The 13,178-nt window shown below is 39.2% G+C and overlaps 1 long non-coding RNA gene across 1 annotated transcript in view; it reads left to right on the top strand.

The window, feature by feature from the left end:
• The first annotated feature begins 5,851 nt into the window (after positions 1 to 5,851).
• Positions 5,852 to 13,178, top strand: part of LOC136872552 (uncharacterized) — a 29,931-nt gene continuing 22,604 nt past the window's right edge. Inside the window, exon 1 of the long non-coding RNA XR_010859950.2 lies at positions 5,852 to 6,052. This is a non-coding gene — a long non-coding RNA (uncharacterized lncRNA). The remainder of the gene's footprint in view (positions 6,053 to 13,178) is intronic.

Below are 13,178 nucleotides of genomic sequence, written 5' to 3'. Positions count from 1 at the left end.
GGAATGAAGTGTCTTTCTGCCCAAAGAAGGAGTCGAGTTTCTTGTCGTATAACATCTGTTGCTTGATGGACATTTCATCGACTACCAATGAACACAATCTCTCCGCTTCATTTAGGCGCTGGCTCTCAGCTGAGAGGCGCTCCTTTATTAAGGGTGTTATACCAGTCTCACAGTTTATATCTCCTACATAGCACGAAAGTGTAGATTTACTCGGTATGGCAAGCATATAGTTTCTCCCAAATCTATAGCCCTTAGGAGAGACAGATTGAAAAATCACGCATTGCTTTATCATATTCTCGGACCACCTTGGTAGTTTTTTGCGAAAATTCTCCAGCATGTCTAGCAAAATGCATGCTTTGAGATGAGATTTATTGGCGTCATTTTGCTGTGCTTCAATTACGGAGGTAAAGAATCGTAATACTTATTCTGATATTGTTCTAGCTTATTATGTGCTAACTTTAGTCTGTCCTCTAACACTTTTATCTTCATGTTAGCCCGCCACAATTTCATTCGAAGGTTTGCTTCCTCTTTTCCCGCCTTATACAACCTACTTTCAAGGTCAGAATTTGTCTGTGTCCCTACTGAACAATAACTGACAGTCAGCTGAATTTCATTTTCACGTAAATCCTCGCCCAGTCCGCCAGTGGATTCAGAGCCTTCATCACACTTCCTTTTCTTGCTTCTGTGAGTAATTGGTGACTTATGAATACTACGCCTAATCTGCTTTTCAGCAGGAAGCTTGTGTGGTGGATAGGCGGGAAAAACGCTAGGAACAACATTGGGTCTCAGACGCCTTACTTTTAAACCGGGACAAAAGTCACTTTCCAAAAAGTGTACACTACAAACTACCGATGATCTTGAAGTGAAATTCGGCGAGAAATCCTTCCTTGAAATAATATTTAACCATTCTTGACGTTGTTGCTCCTTGAGAGGAAATTCATGAAATGAAATCCCATTTCCCGATCTGCTTTTGCTTTTACATAAAGGCACACAACAGTAAACCATATTATGAACATAAGCATAAGACGGTCCACGAACAAAGAAAACCACAAAGTAACATAAACACAGGCTCAAATTACTCCGGCCCTCTTAGCAATGATCGCTGAAATAGTCTCGTAAAGCAGACTAATGCCAGCTTGCCAGCGCCCCATGCGCCTGAACTGTTAACTACGCCGTGTTCGCTCGTTTACATGTATAACTGGACCGTTGCCTACGAGATAAGTACAGGCCTCTGCATGCGCGGTGTTTTCAAGCACTAAATTGGCAGAGCAGTAGCAGTTCAAATACCGCCGCTAGATGTCAGGCAAGCCCTCCATTCTTTAGCACAATCCCAATTGGCATTACGAGAATAATTTGCACATAAAAGCACATTAAGGAGGTAAAACATTGAGTTTTGAGTAGAAAAGCGATATTTCTATGATATTTAATAAATAAAAATAAATGTATCACACAGTAATTCAAGAAGAGCTCATACAGTCACGTCGTATAATAGTGACCGGAAAGATCACTTCCAAGTAGAAATGAAAATACTCCACTGTATATTTAAAACCACTTCAGTATTCACATAGCAGGATTTAATGTTATGAAAACTTCACTTACCGATATGTTTCTTGTGGTAATTGCGTCACGTCGTGTAGGCTACATCTACAACTTCATAACTTTCCTGTTGAGTGGCTTAAAACTGTACTGCTTCGCACGACCGTGTTTGTCCGTCACTTTTCTGCCAACATTGTCCAATAGAGGATTCAACAACTTGATGAGCAAAAGAGAGCAAAGTTTATCATTGTCACATTCACTGCATTTCAGTTCATTAAAAAACCTGGTTTTACAGTACTTAAACAGTTTTGCTCTAACATTTCTTCTCGGCAAAAGTGGAATAGCATTAGAGCAAAAATCCACAAGAAGTAGCACCAGAGAGATAAACGATGGCTTAGGGTATCTAAGTCCGCCCCTATCTTGTCTCTGAATCAGCATATTCAGTGGTGCGTTTGTGGTGATTGTTGTGAGCATGTCCAGGCAGTGATCGCAAGTTGTGTTCTCTTCAGCCACTCTTACGAGATAACCACATACAAACGTCACGGATGCTGCTTTCAACGTTGTTGGACAAGCTGGAAAAAAAAAATAGGAAAGAAAATTTTTGTTTCAAAAAGCATGTTAACATTGGAATTAATATAATGTGATTATTCGTACTTACTACTTAAAGGGCGCATTAATATTTCCATCACAGCATTCGGTAGCTGAATTTCTGCCATCTCCATCTGAGTCTCTTTATGCTGAGTTCCGAGCCAATTTTGTGAAAAATTATCAGGATTCATCTCGACATTTGCATGCATAGATGCACGTATGATTCCACTTTTCAGCGTGGTCTCAATTCCATGCGTACAAGCACGAGCATCCATCATATCATTAAATCCTCCCAATTGCCTGAGGTGACTAAAAAACAGTTCAACATCGTCACTGGAGAAATTTCGCGTTAACACATAGTGGAAGCCCATAGTTAACAAGTACTTGATACACGCAACCGTCGACTGTGTAGTAATGACAAGAGCACGGTAAGTCTCCGTACTTAACGTCTCATTTTTGTTTCTTCCTGCACCCTGAAGTTTCTCAATATAAGGCAAAAAGGTATCAGTTAGCCATTCAAGTCTTTCATCACTAACGGAAAAGAAATGCAACTTATCAGAATTTCGTGAGAATAGAGCATGAGTTCGATTGCAAACATCGTGGATATCGAACCACTTTCTCATTACATTCATGAAGTGTACCGTAGCATTAAGACTCTCCTTATCGGGAAAATGTTCACTTGCAACAGAACTACAGGTTTCCAGAGCAGCTGTAATTGAGACTGAAAATAAAAGTTTCGCACACTTAACGTTCATTTTCTCAAAATTGGAGGGTTATACCATCTTTCTGGTCAAGTAGCAAACTGGAGAAAAAATTAAGTTCCTCTGTAGTCTGTACAGAGTTTTTACGTGCTTTCCTGAGATTTCTTTTCCGTCATCTTGAAATGACTTTTCTAGAAACTGTGACCGAACATTCTTGATTATGTGACTTTGATCATAGCTCAGAAATAGTTTGCGAGTTTCATCTAAAGGATGGGCCGTCTCTGGTTTAACATGCCCACCACATAACTTTTCATACATAGACACGTTCACTTTGGCATTATCGGTCACGATTCTCAACACCGTAAATTCTAGTTCTTCTACGGCTGCTATTACTTGCAGTGTTCTTCTTTGGAGCTCAGTTCCGTCCAAATTACAGCAAAAGAAAAACGCCACGGGAATTCGAAATCTTGTTGCCAGACCTCTGAACATAAAGCAAAGCAATCTGTTAGCTAATTCTCCTTCCGTAGCAAGTTCATTACCCCCATGAAACTGGTCTAATTGTCGATCATATATAAGTTTAGGCTATATTGCCATTTCGTCGATAATAAGAGAGCCAACCTTTTCCTGTTTCGTAGAAAGTGTCTGTAATTCTGCTTCCAACCTATCTTTTATCTCCTGTGTAACTCCTGTTTCTCCAGATGATCTGCCAATATATTTCATTAGCGAACTTTTGTGTGGCAAATGCAATATTTCCATCTGCCTAGCAAATTCGTAGCCTTTTGGCGATTTCCTCTGCCACAGAACACAAATTTTTATAATATCTTCTGTATACTGTATCTTTTTCTTGCCAAATGCCTTCAGTTGTTCAAGTAAAAACGTAGCTTTCAAGTCCTTCGCTTCACTAGAAACCTGAAGTGTAGCAAAGAGTTTATCTGCATACGATTTTCTCTTTCGTTTCTTCACTTCAGCAAGCAACTTCCTATTCTTGCACCTCAATTGTTTTATGATAAGGTTTTTCCTTTTGAGAGTACGCGATGCCAGTTGTCTCGCATTTACCTTAGTTGTGGAAGTTGACTGTACTTTATACTGGGGGGTCATGTCAACTTGGACTGAACGTGAGATGGCTTTTTCGTCTTCTCTTTGCTCTTCTTGTACGTCATGTGAAACATTTGTACTTGGCTACGTGAATGCATCTTCATAGCTTCGTTTCTTGGGTAGCTTACGCGTTTTATTAAGCCTGCTCTTGTCATGAAAATACGATGGGTACCCTGAAAAAAGCGTTGGAATTGAATTCGGAAGAAGGCGTCTGATTTTAGTTTAAATGCTGAAGCACGTACTTTCAAAATGTTCGCTACATACTACAGATTTTGAGGAAGGTTGCCACATGCTATTTTTCTCGTCACCCCGACGAGATATAACTTTGACCCATTTTTCTCGTAATTCTGCATTTACTGGGAACTCGTGGAAGGAAATCCCACGACCTTTCTGCAGTTTACTTTTGCAGAATGGAACACAGCAATAAACCATTGTTTATCACGTGCAATAAACATCCTGTGAATAGAATGTTTACAGTAAATAACTCTCTCGGCGCCAAATACAGAACCTTGTATATTCATGAATATTCATAAAAAAATATCTTAATTTTATGTTTAAATAGAAACTATGTACTCACCACAAGCTGAATACACAAATCAACGCTTTATATAATTAATTTTAAGGCCTATATCACCTAAAAACTCACTAACTTAACTTTTTGTTCACTATTTCCGTATAAGTCTATTTTAAACAGTGGAGGAGTAACACGCAGTCTAGCGGCGAGTCTGGAACTAGAACGTATTGCACGCTGCATAAGCTGCCACGCGGAGGCCTTATTACTAATCACGTAGGCAACGAACTGGACGAATGAGAAGGCGTATTAGCGCAGTCATAGTAGAGGGCGATGGCTTGACTAACCATTGCAACGGTTTCGCAGCATTGATCTAGGTGGCCGTGGTCAGGCCTGCAGGGTTACCACCTCTGGTACTTTAGTACTAGATCTAGTACTTCATGATCATTTTTAGGACGTTAGTTCTTTTTATGGAAATCTTGTACCTTTTACGGGGTAGAGTATAAACTCTTCTAGTGCAGCAAAAGAACAAGAAAGAAATTGATAAGAAGCTTCAGAGCCATGTTGAAATTTGTAAACAGATTTTTTGGACGGTGGATTTTCGTGATCCTATTTTAAGAAATCTGTCCATGGCGAACCTGGAAAATTACTAATGAGGTGGCAGTTTCATCAGTATAATCCCATTAGCTATATATTTCCCGGCTGTAATTACAGAAAGTGTTAATAAAATTAGATGGGAAATAGTGGTAAGCGAAGTCCACATAAACTTAAAAGGTTTTCAGCCTGGTGTGAAAATGGGAAACCACGGAAAACCATCTTCAGGGCTGCCGACAATGGGGTTCGAACCCACTACCATCCGGATGCAAGCTCACAAGTGCGCACCTCTAACCTCACAGCCAACTCGCCCGGTGTTTTTGAAATTAAAAATCCTGTAGGCGACTACACCTTTCCAAATTTAACGAATTTTGTGAAGGCAGTGTTCTGTTTACTACATTCTTCTGCTCCAACAGACCGGTTTTTTTTTTCTGCTGTTACTACCAATAAGACCAATTCTAGAAACAAACTCCAATCCTGTATGATGAATGGGCTCCTTCTGACAAATGAGAAACTAAAACATACGTAATATTCACATTTCAAAACAGTTTATTGCTTCGGCATTGTTTTCCAAGGATTAAGAGAAGAGTGAAATATGAAGATGAAAACCGGTATGTTCTGTTCTCATTTAATAAATGTGTATTTTTGATAAGTATACTTTAATTTCTATAACTTACTGCCTTTGTGAATATTTAGTTCCTTTAGTTCCTTTTACCATAATCTAGTACCTTTTTAGGGGATGATTTAGTACGAAAATATTTTTTCCGGTGGCGACCCTGCCTTGGATGAATTCAAATGATGCCACGTCAGGCCACGCCATATTCAGGTGAAAGTTCTGGTAAATGGCCGTGGCCTCGCTGGTGTATCATCTGCTTACTTGCTGTATAGTAATTGCGAGTAGTGTGGATGATGTATGTTTCGTTATCTGTTCATCATTCGTTAATTATAAATATTAGGGGGCTAGGAGCGGGTTTGTTGGTGCCCAGCCTTAGTCTTGACCACATCAGTCTCCAGGAAATAATACGAGGTAAACATTCATATTATTTATTTTTCTTTTGTGGCGCCGAGAAGCAAGTTATCCGGGAGTAGGTTTTGTAATGTATTTTATGGTATGCTGAATGTAATTGTAAACTACTCAACATTTTTTGAGGAAGAAATGCTGCCTTTGCTCGTTAACTCGCCAGTGAACGGGTGACTGAAATACGTTTTAATCCTTGAAGTTAGTTTAATCTCGTTAATCTTATTCCGTTATAAATGCAGCATTATCCAATTTTGTTCACAAAATCAAAATATTTAATCATATTGATACTAGTTTGAAATGCATTTTTCGTTACTGCTGAATTTTTACACAATGTTCTATTTAACACAACTCAAAATGTATGAAAATTGGACAATTTCGTCCTAACAGTTAGTTCAATTCACTGGAACATTTACATGTCATATTCAAGAACATTCCTCAGAAATACAGCGGGCTCCAAACACTGGTACTTTTTCCATTGGCAGCACGAGTATCAAATCAAATCAAAATCTCTTTATTTGCAAATGAGTTGTCTACCTCGGTGGCAAATGGTACACTAAAATACATTATTTTCAAGCACTAAATTTTAAATTAACAAGAGAAAAGAACATTTTCCTAGAATACAATATTATACAATTTACATCAACAATTTTTCTATTAAACACACACCTCATCCTTAATAAATTTATATTGTAACGAATCTTTGTGTCTTTGCAATATGCACACCATTCTTTTAATCCCAATATTTCATGCTCTTCTTCCTTTGCTGCATATTTGGTATAGGAACTAACAAAACGCTCTGTATGACTGCAGTTTGTAAATGTGACAGAATAACATGATGAGAAATCTTGCATGACTGCATGGGTTGTGTCTGACGGGCGCACAGGGCACTAAAATATCCCACAGATCACAAGTAAAAGTGAATACTTCATTGCCAGTATATCGTGTAGGTAAACATGTTTAGACAGGAAGGTCTCTCTGTATACAATTCATTAAAAATGTTAGTGGAATTGTTTTAATTGGAATTTTAATAGAAGTTTTAGTGTCCGGACAAGATTTTAGTTTAATCATTGACAGTGTTTACATTAGCATCTTTATATATTGTATCATTTTTCACATTTTTATGTCCCGAATTTTAATAACTGGCTAAACTTTTAGCTTCCACTTTTAATATTAGTTGTACTCTTGATTGTTTTTAGGCTGAAGATGCCCTTAATTGAGGGCGAAACATATCCCATTTAACTGTGAGTCTATTTACGTAACCACTATAAGTGGAAATACAAGTATTGAATAGGTGGATTGAATTAAAACACCTTTCTTGTTGTTGAACTGTAAATTTTCAATGCGGACCAACAATGAGATTTATAACATGTAATATTAAGCTTTTCCGAAGCGAGTCCTGTTCCTTCGGCTGCCGTTTCGACTGCTTGTAAAATAACTGTCCGTATAGTAGTGTCCTTCATTAAAATCCTACCCAGAAGCTTTTCCATTATATGTAGGTTATCGTCTATTCCGTGCAAAAAAAATAAAAACAAAATGCCTAACCGAGCAATGTTGCTAATATCCCTCGACTCAAGTGTGATGGAGTATGCTGAGAAGTTTGCAATTTCTGCTGGCAATTGTTCATGCAAATTCCTGGCAATGTTGCTAATTTGCTGAGTTGTTGTCATATTTTGCTAAATGCTGGAGCTGATGTACGATTCATTGTCTCCTCTATGTCCAACAAAGTGCTTATTGTTAGTGGCGTATCCATAAACTGCTTCCCAGTCCTTGCTAAACGTAGATCAACTTTATAACTAGCTCAAAGAGTAGGGTTAGAACACCCGTAATCTTCATTGCCCTAATTTAGGTAAGGAAAAAAAGAGAAGTGTATTAGGAGTATCAGATGTAAAAAACAAGGACAAATACTCATTTGAATATCTTAGTTTATCTGAAGTTTCACATATTCGTTAGTCTCATTCGTAATGGAGGTTAGTAGCCGGTATGTAAAAAATATTGGCCGGTACTGTAATTCTGTAACAGGCCTAATGTCATGGCTTGCAAGTCCACTTACTGACCTAAAAGGGTATTTAGGCAGGCCTAAATCGTCTGTAGTCCACAATCTCCAAGCAGTATTAGAATTTTGTACATGCTGGTGACGTGCATGTCGCGGCAACACATTATCACCTCCCTTATTACTCAGATGACTTTCATCACTTGCCTCGGAAAGTTCATCACCAGAGCTCGACACGAGTTTTAGCGCTGAACGGCAGTTTCAACCTGTTATCGACATGCGAGCTGAAAGAGTTAATAGTCCTTATAAATTAAAATACAACAAAAAGCTATTTATTTCAACAGACAAAAGGCATAGCTTGCAATGTTATGTATGATGGACACTGATACAGTCTTTTACTGGACTTTAAATATCCCAAATAATAAGGACTTTACAATGTACACATATATTATAATTTGGTAATGTTTTAATATAGGTCGCTGAAGATGACTGATAAGTAGTTGAAAGATGAAATAATGTATTGAACAGGAGAGTCATAAATACATATATTATTGTAAGAGTTATAGGGTATACTCGACCATGTGTGACTGCAAGCCTTTGAATGACTGCCTGCCATTTTGAATTAGATAAATCTTCGACCAACTCGAGTCGTCGAGTCAAGACTCGTGTGATTTTTAACATTTGCGCCACGCCACCTCTGTGACCTTAGATACGGATGCCAGTCGACTTTCTGAAAGATTTTAATTTTGCCTTCATTAGTAAGAAATTCCAAGAATTTTTCTCTATTTATAACTAGGCTCTCTCAAGACAAATAAAGCACCATGCTTGTCAACTTCACACTATTGTTTCTAATCCAGATCATGCGACAAATATTTGTTACCATTCACTCTACCACTCAACACAAAAAATATTTCTAAAAAATTCTGAATGGAATACAAAATATAAGCACAAACAGGTTCACTGTGTTACTCAGCAATGTCGCTGCTAACCAGCAAGCAGACTGGACCATTCCTCAGTTTGACAGCTTGCTCCCCAAAGGTGCATCTTATCCTGTGAAGTTTCGGAATTCAAGGCCTTTTTCCTTTATCTCACAACTGTGATGAGGGCTCTTAATGAGTTGGAAATAATGTTTTTGTTGTTTTTTTTCACAAGGGATGACAAACATTTTCAGGGCTAGCAAAAATGTGATCACCGGGCGAGTTGGCCGTGCGCGTAGAGGCGCGCGGCTGTGAGCTTGCATCCGGGAGATAGTAGGTTCGAATCCCACTATCGGCAGCCCTGAAGATGGTTTTCCGTGGTTTCCCATTTTCACACCAGGCAAATGCTGGGGCTGTACCTTAATTAAGGCCACGGCCGCTTCCTTCCAACTCCTAGGCCTTTCCTCTCCCAACGTCGCCATAAGACCTATCTGTGTCGGTGCGACGTAAAGCCCGTAGCAAAAAAAAAAAAAAAAAAAAAATGTGATCGTACTAAGCGGTAATAGCAAAAATTTGAGGTGCGGTAAGTGAGGTATTTTTTATTTAGATTTAACCCTTTGGAGTTCAGTTGATATTCTGCCTGGATCCTGCACAGGTCCAATTTGACATTGGGCAAATATGGGAAGGAATGACTCACAAAAGTAAAAAGCTGAATTTTTACATTAATAATATGAACTGCAAATTTATCAGTGAAGTTAACCACATTATCAGCGATATTTTTTCAAAGTATGGTACTTCCGGAAGGTTTTGTTCGGGTGTAGTCCTGGGTTCCCTGGACAGGTCTCTCAAAAAAAAGTCTCCTTTCTGCCTCCTTTCATTTTCCTGTCGGGACGCATAGCACAATCCTTGGTTTTTTGTCTTCACGAGCATCTATGATGTGTAGCTTCCCGTTCAGTCGAAATTCTTCATCACAGCTGCTCCGTCGGCCATGCTTACGGGCATTTTTGTTTTCCTAACGTCCCCAACAATCCCCATAATAACTCTGTCCCTGAAAGTTTTGTGATTCACCTCAGGCTTATTTTCTGCCTTTTGTTGCAACTTATATAGGTGAAAACTGTTCAACATAGCTACCTCCAACACAGACTTGACTTTTCACTACGAAACCGTAAGATGAGCAGTAGTGACCAGCATGATCAATCCCTCCCATTTTGGCTGTGTAATCTACAATGGCAACAGGCTTCAAAATTCTTTCTTCTCCTTGCCCATTCTGGTAGTGTCTGACTACCTCCACCATTGCTTTGTTGTGCCATGTTCTAAGAACTGACAGTGCGCTTGTCTTTCCACGAAAATACCATGAACTTTTCTTCCTTCCGCAGAGTATGGATTTCATGCTTCTTCAGATTTAGTTTCCTATCCTTCAGCTGAGGTGGTAGTCCCGATTCAATACCACAGTCCCAGGTAGGCACGAATTTTCCTTTTCAACAGTTCTCTTGCCATTTTCATACTAGTATAAAATCGATCAGAAAACAAATGATAAACCTACAGCTTGAGTGACTTAAAGTACATCTGTAACCACCTGTAAAACTATGCTACTGCCAAATGTCAAACCAGGGAAAAGTAAATTTAGCATAGTAAAGGAGCCAAAGTAAGGAGTCGTGGACAAAGCGTACCATTCAATGCGTGAGCAATAACATATGTCCTGATCCCCCACTTTGTTGGTTTTTGTTGATTGTACATTTTGAAAAGGACACGCCCCTTGAAGCTTACAGACGATTCGTCAACTGTCAGATACTGACTTGGCCTATAAAATTCCAAGAATGACTTCCCTACATGTTGTAAGACTGTTGTAACCATTGTTGGTGCACTTGATATTGGAGGGGGTGAAACATGAAAGCCCCAGAATATCTAAAGAAATAGTTTCCAAGAAAAAATGTCCTTACAGAAGGTCGATGCCACAGATCTGAAAAATGTTCTTTTAGCTTTTTGTACATGCCATGTTCAGAACAACACCATGAAATGCCATCATTTCAGCAACGGTAACATCTACCCAGTCCCACCATATGGAATGTTGTTGCAACGGCATACGTTTTGTAATACAGTGTGTTACATATCTGTTAATTTCCTTACATATTTCGGAGAACAGTGAAACCGGGAACAGCAACAAAAAAGAAATACAAAGGAGTTACCAGCTTCTTTCCTGTAGTAGGAGGCATGTATCCCATAGCACTGTTGTGAGAATACTTGGAAAAAACACAGTCGCCTTCTTCATAAACTTTCCGTTCATCATCCCGTACATCATCGCTTTCTCCACTATCTTCCACCTCAATTTCCTCCTCATCGAAATATCATTCTTGGATTCGGGAATACTAATGTCACCATCAGAATCAACAAATCATTGTCAGTATCGCCACTGTCTCATAAAAGTTCATAAATATCATTAGGCTCCATGTCGCGGCAAGTGGACGCCATGTTGGTAACAAAAGTAAACACAGCAGTGACAGTGGGGACCCGCCATATGAGGAACACCATGGGAATACCGGCGTCCGTGATTAGGTGAGGAACATCATAGGTTTGCATTGCCTATGAGTGGCGCCATTATGTGAGAAACACCATAGGTCAAGAAAGATGTTCCACCTATCAATCCTATTTATTATGAAGTAAGACTCACATCAGATCAGCCCTTAGTACCCCAACATGACAAATACCATGGTTCTACTTTACTAGCGATAAGTGCCATTATGAGGGGCCGTTGACCTGGATTTTGGACCCCTTTGGACAACAAATATCCTTGATTCGGGATTGTGCTTTAGAAGGGGTCCCTTGGTCGGTAATACTATTTTATGATAGTTTTTTGGTCGGATCCACTGATTGTTCTAAATTCATATCAATCCATTCATTCTTCATGACATTTTTTAATTTGGTCAGTGGATGATTTTGAATTTTTAATTTGTAATATTTCGTACCATTAGGGGCCGATGACCTAGATTTTAGGCCCCTTTTACCCATTACCTACCAAAATTAATTCAAACTGAATTTTACTCTATTTTTGACTTATTTAAATGTTTGGGGCAAGAATAAGCGAGAAAATGGGATTTTATTATATTTCGATGCAGGATCCTAAAACTAAGGGGACCGAGCTCGATAGCTGCAGTCGCTTAAGTGCGGGCAGTATCCAGTAATCGGGAGATAGTGGGTTCGAGCCCCACTGTCGGCAGCCCTGAAGATGGTTTTCCGTGGTTTCCCATTTTCACACCAGGCAAATGCCGGGGCTGTACCTTAATTAAGGCCACGGCCGCTTCCTTCCACTTCCTAGGCCTTTCCTATCCCATCGTCGCCTAAAGACCTATCTGTGTCGGTGCGACGTAAAACAACCAATTTTGGGACATTGAAATTGGGACATTGGCAACTTACGGTAGCAGAAGGTTACACTATTTTATTTATGAAAAATAACAGATACTGTGCATTCATAGGCACTCATTTATTGCTTCACAACATATTTACTTATTTTATGACTCTACATCTATTCACCGACAAATTTTATAACCATAAGATGTAAAAAAAAAAAAAAAGTTGAGATAGGATTTTCACAGTATCGCAGAAAATTGGTCACAAAGCAGAATTCTGCCACAAGAAATAAACCTTCAGCTCCAATGAAATGTGCAACAGGAGTAAGGCACTCAAATTTATGTCAGCTAACGTTCATCGTGTGTGGAATGGAACAAAGCATTTATCATGCAGTGGCACATCGCAGTGTACACAAACCCTTGTCTTCTTCTTGCAATGCCCGCATCTTCTCTGAGTTGCAATCGGTGTAATGAAATGATTTCCTGAATGGAACCTGACTACAGTGCTTACTCTGCCTTTTAGGAGTTAGCTGCTTTGAGGGCGTCTGTGTTTGGGTGTTGAACCTGATGTTTTAGAAAGATACGCTAGCGCTATCTTCCTTCGTACATCTAGCTGAGATTCATTATCTTCTTCATTGGCCGTTTGGTATGCTCTCCTAGTATTTATGACTGCAACATCCAACATATGGGTAAAACGTGGCCACCGCCACTTTTTGGAGAGAATTCTTGTTTGTAAACACCCAAACGCATCAAAGAAACATTTTTCAAATACATCAGCAACAGACTTTCCACGTAAATTGTCAATGATATTGTTACCGTGGTTTGGTAGATCAGCAGAGGTGAAAGAAGGTGCTGGGGGGAATGGGTCTAACTACTTTGTC

Source organism: Anabrus simplex, chromosome 4 (assembly GCF_040414725.1).
Source record: "Anabrus simplex isolate iqAnaSimp1 chromosome 4, ASM4041472v1, whole genome shotgun sequence".
In the NCBI taxonomy this organism is placed as follows: Eukaryota; Metazoa; Arthropoda; class Insecta; order Orthoptera; family Tettigoniidae; genus Anabrus; species Anabrus simplex.
The sequence above is the reverse complement of the archived record's forward strand: the minus strand, read 5'-3'. Positions and strand labels throughout refer to the sequence as shown.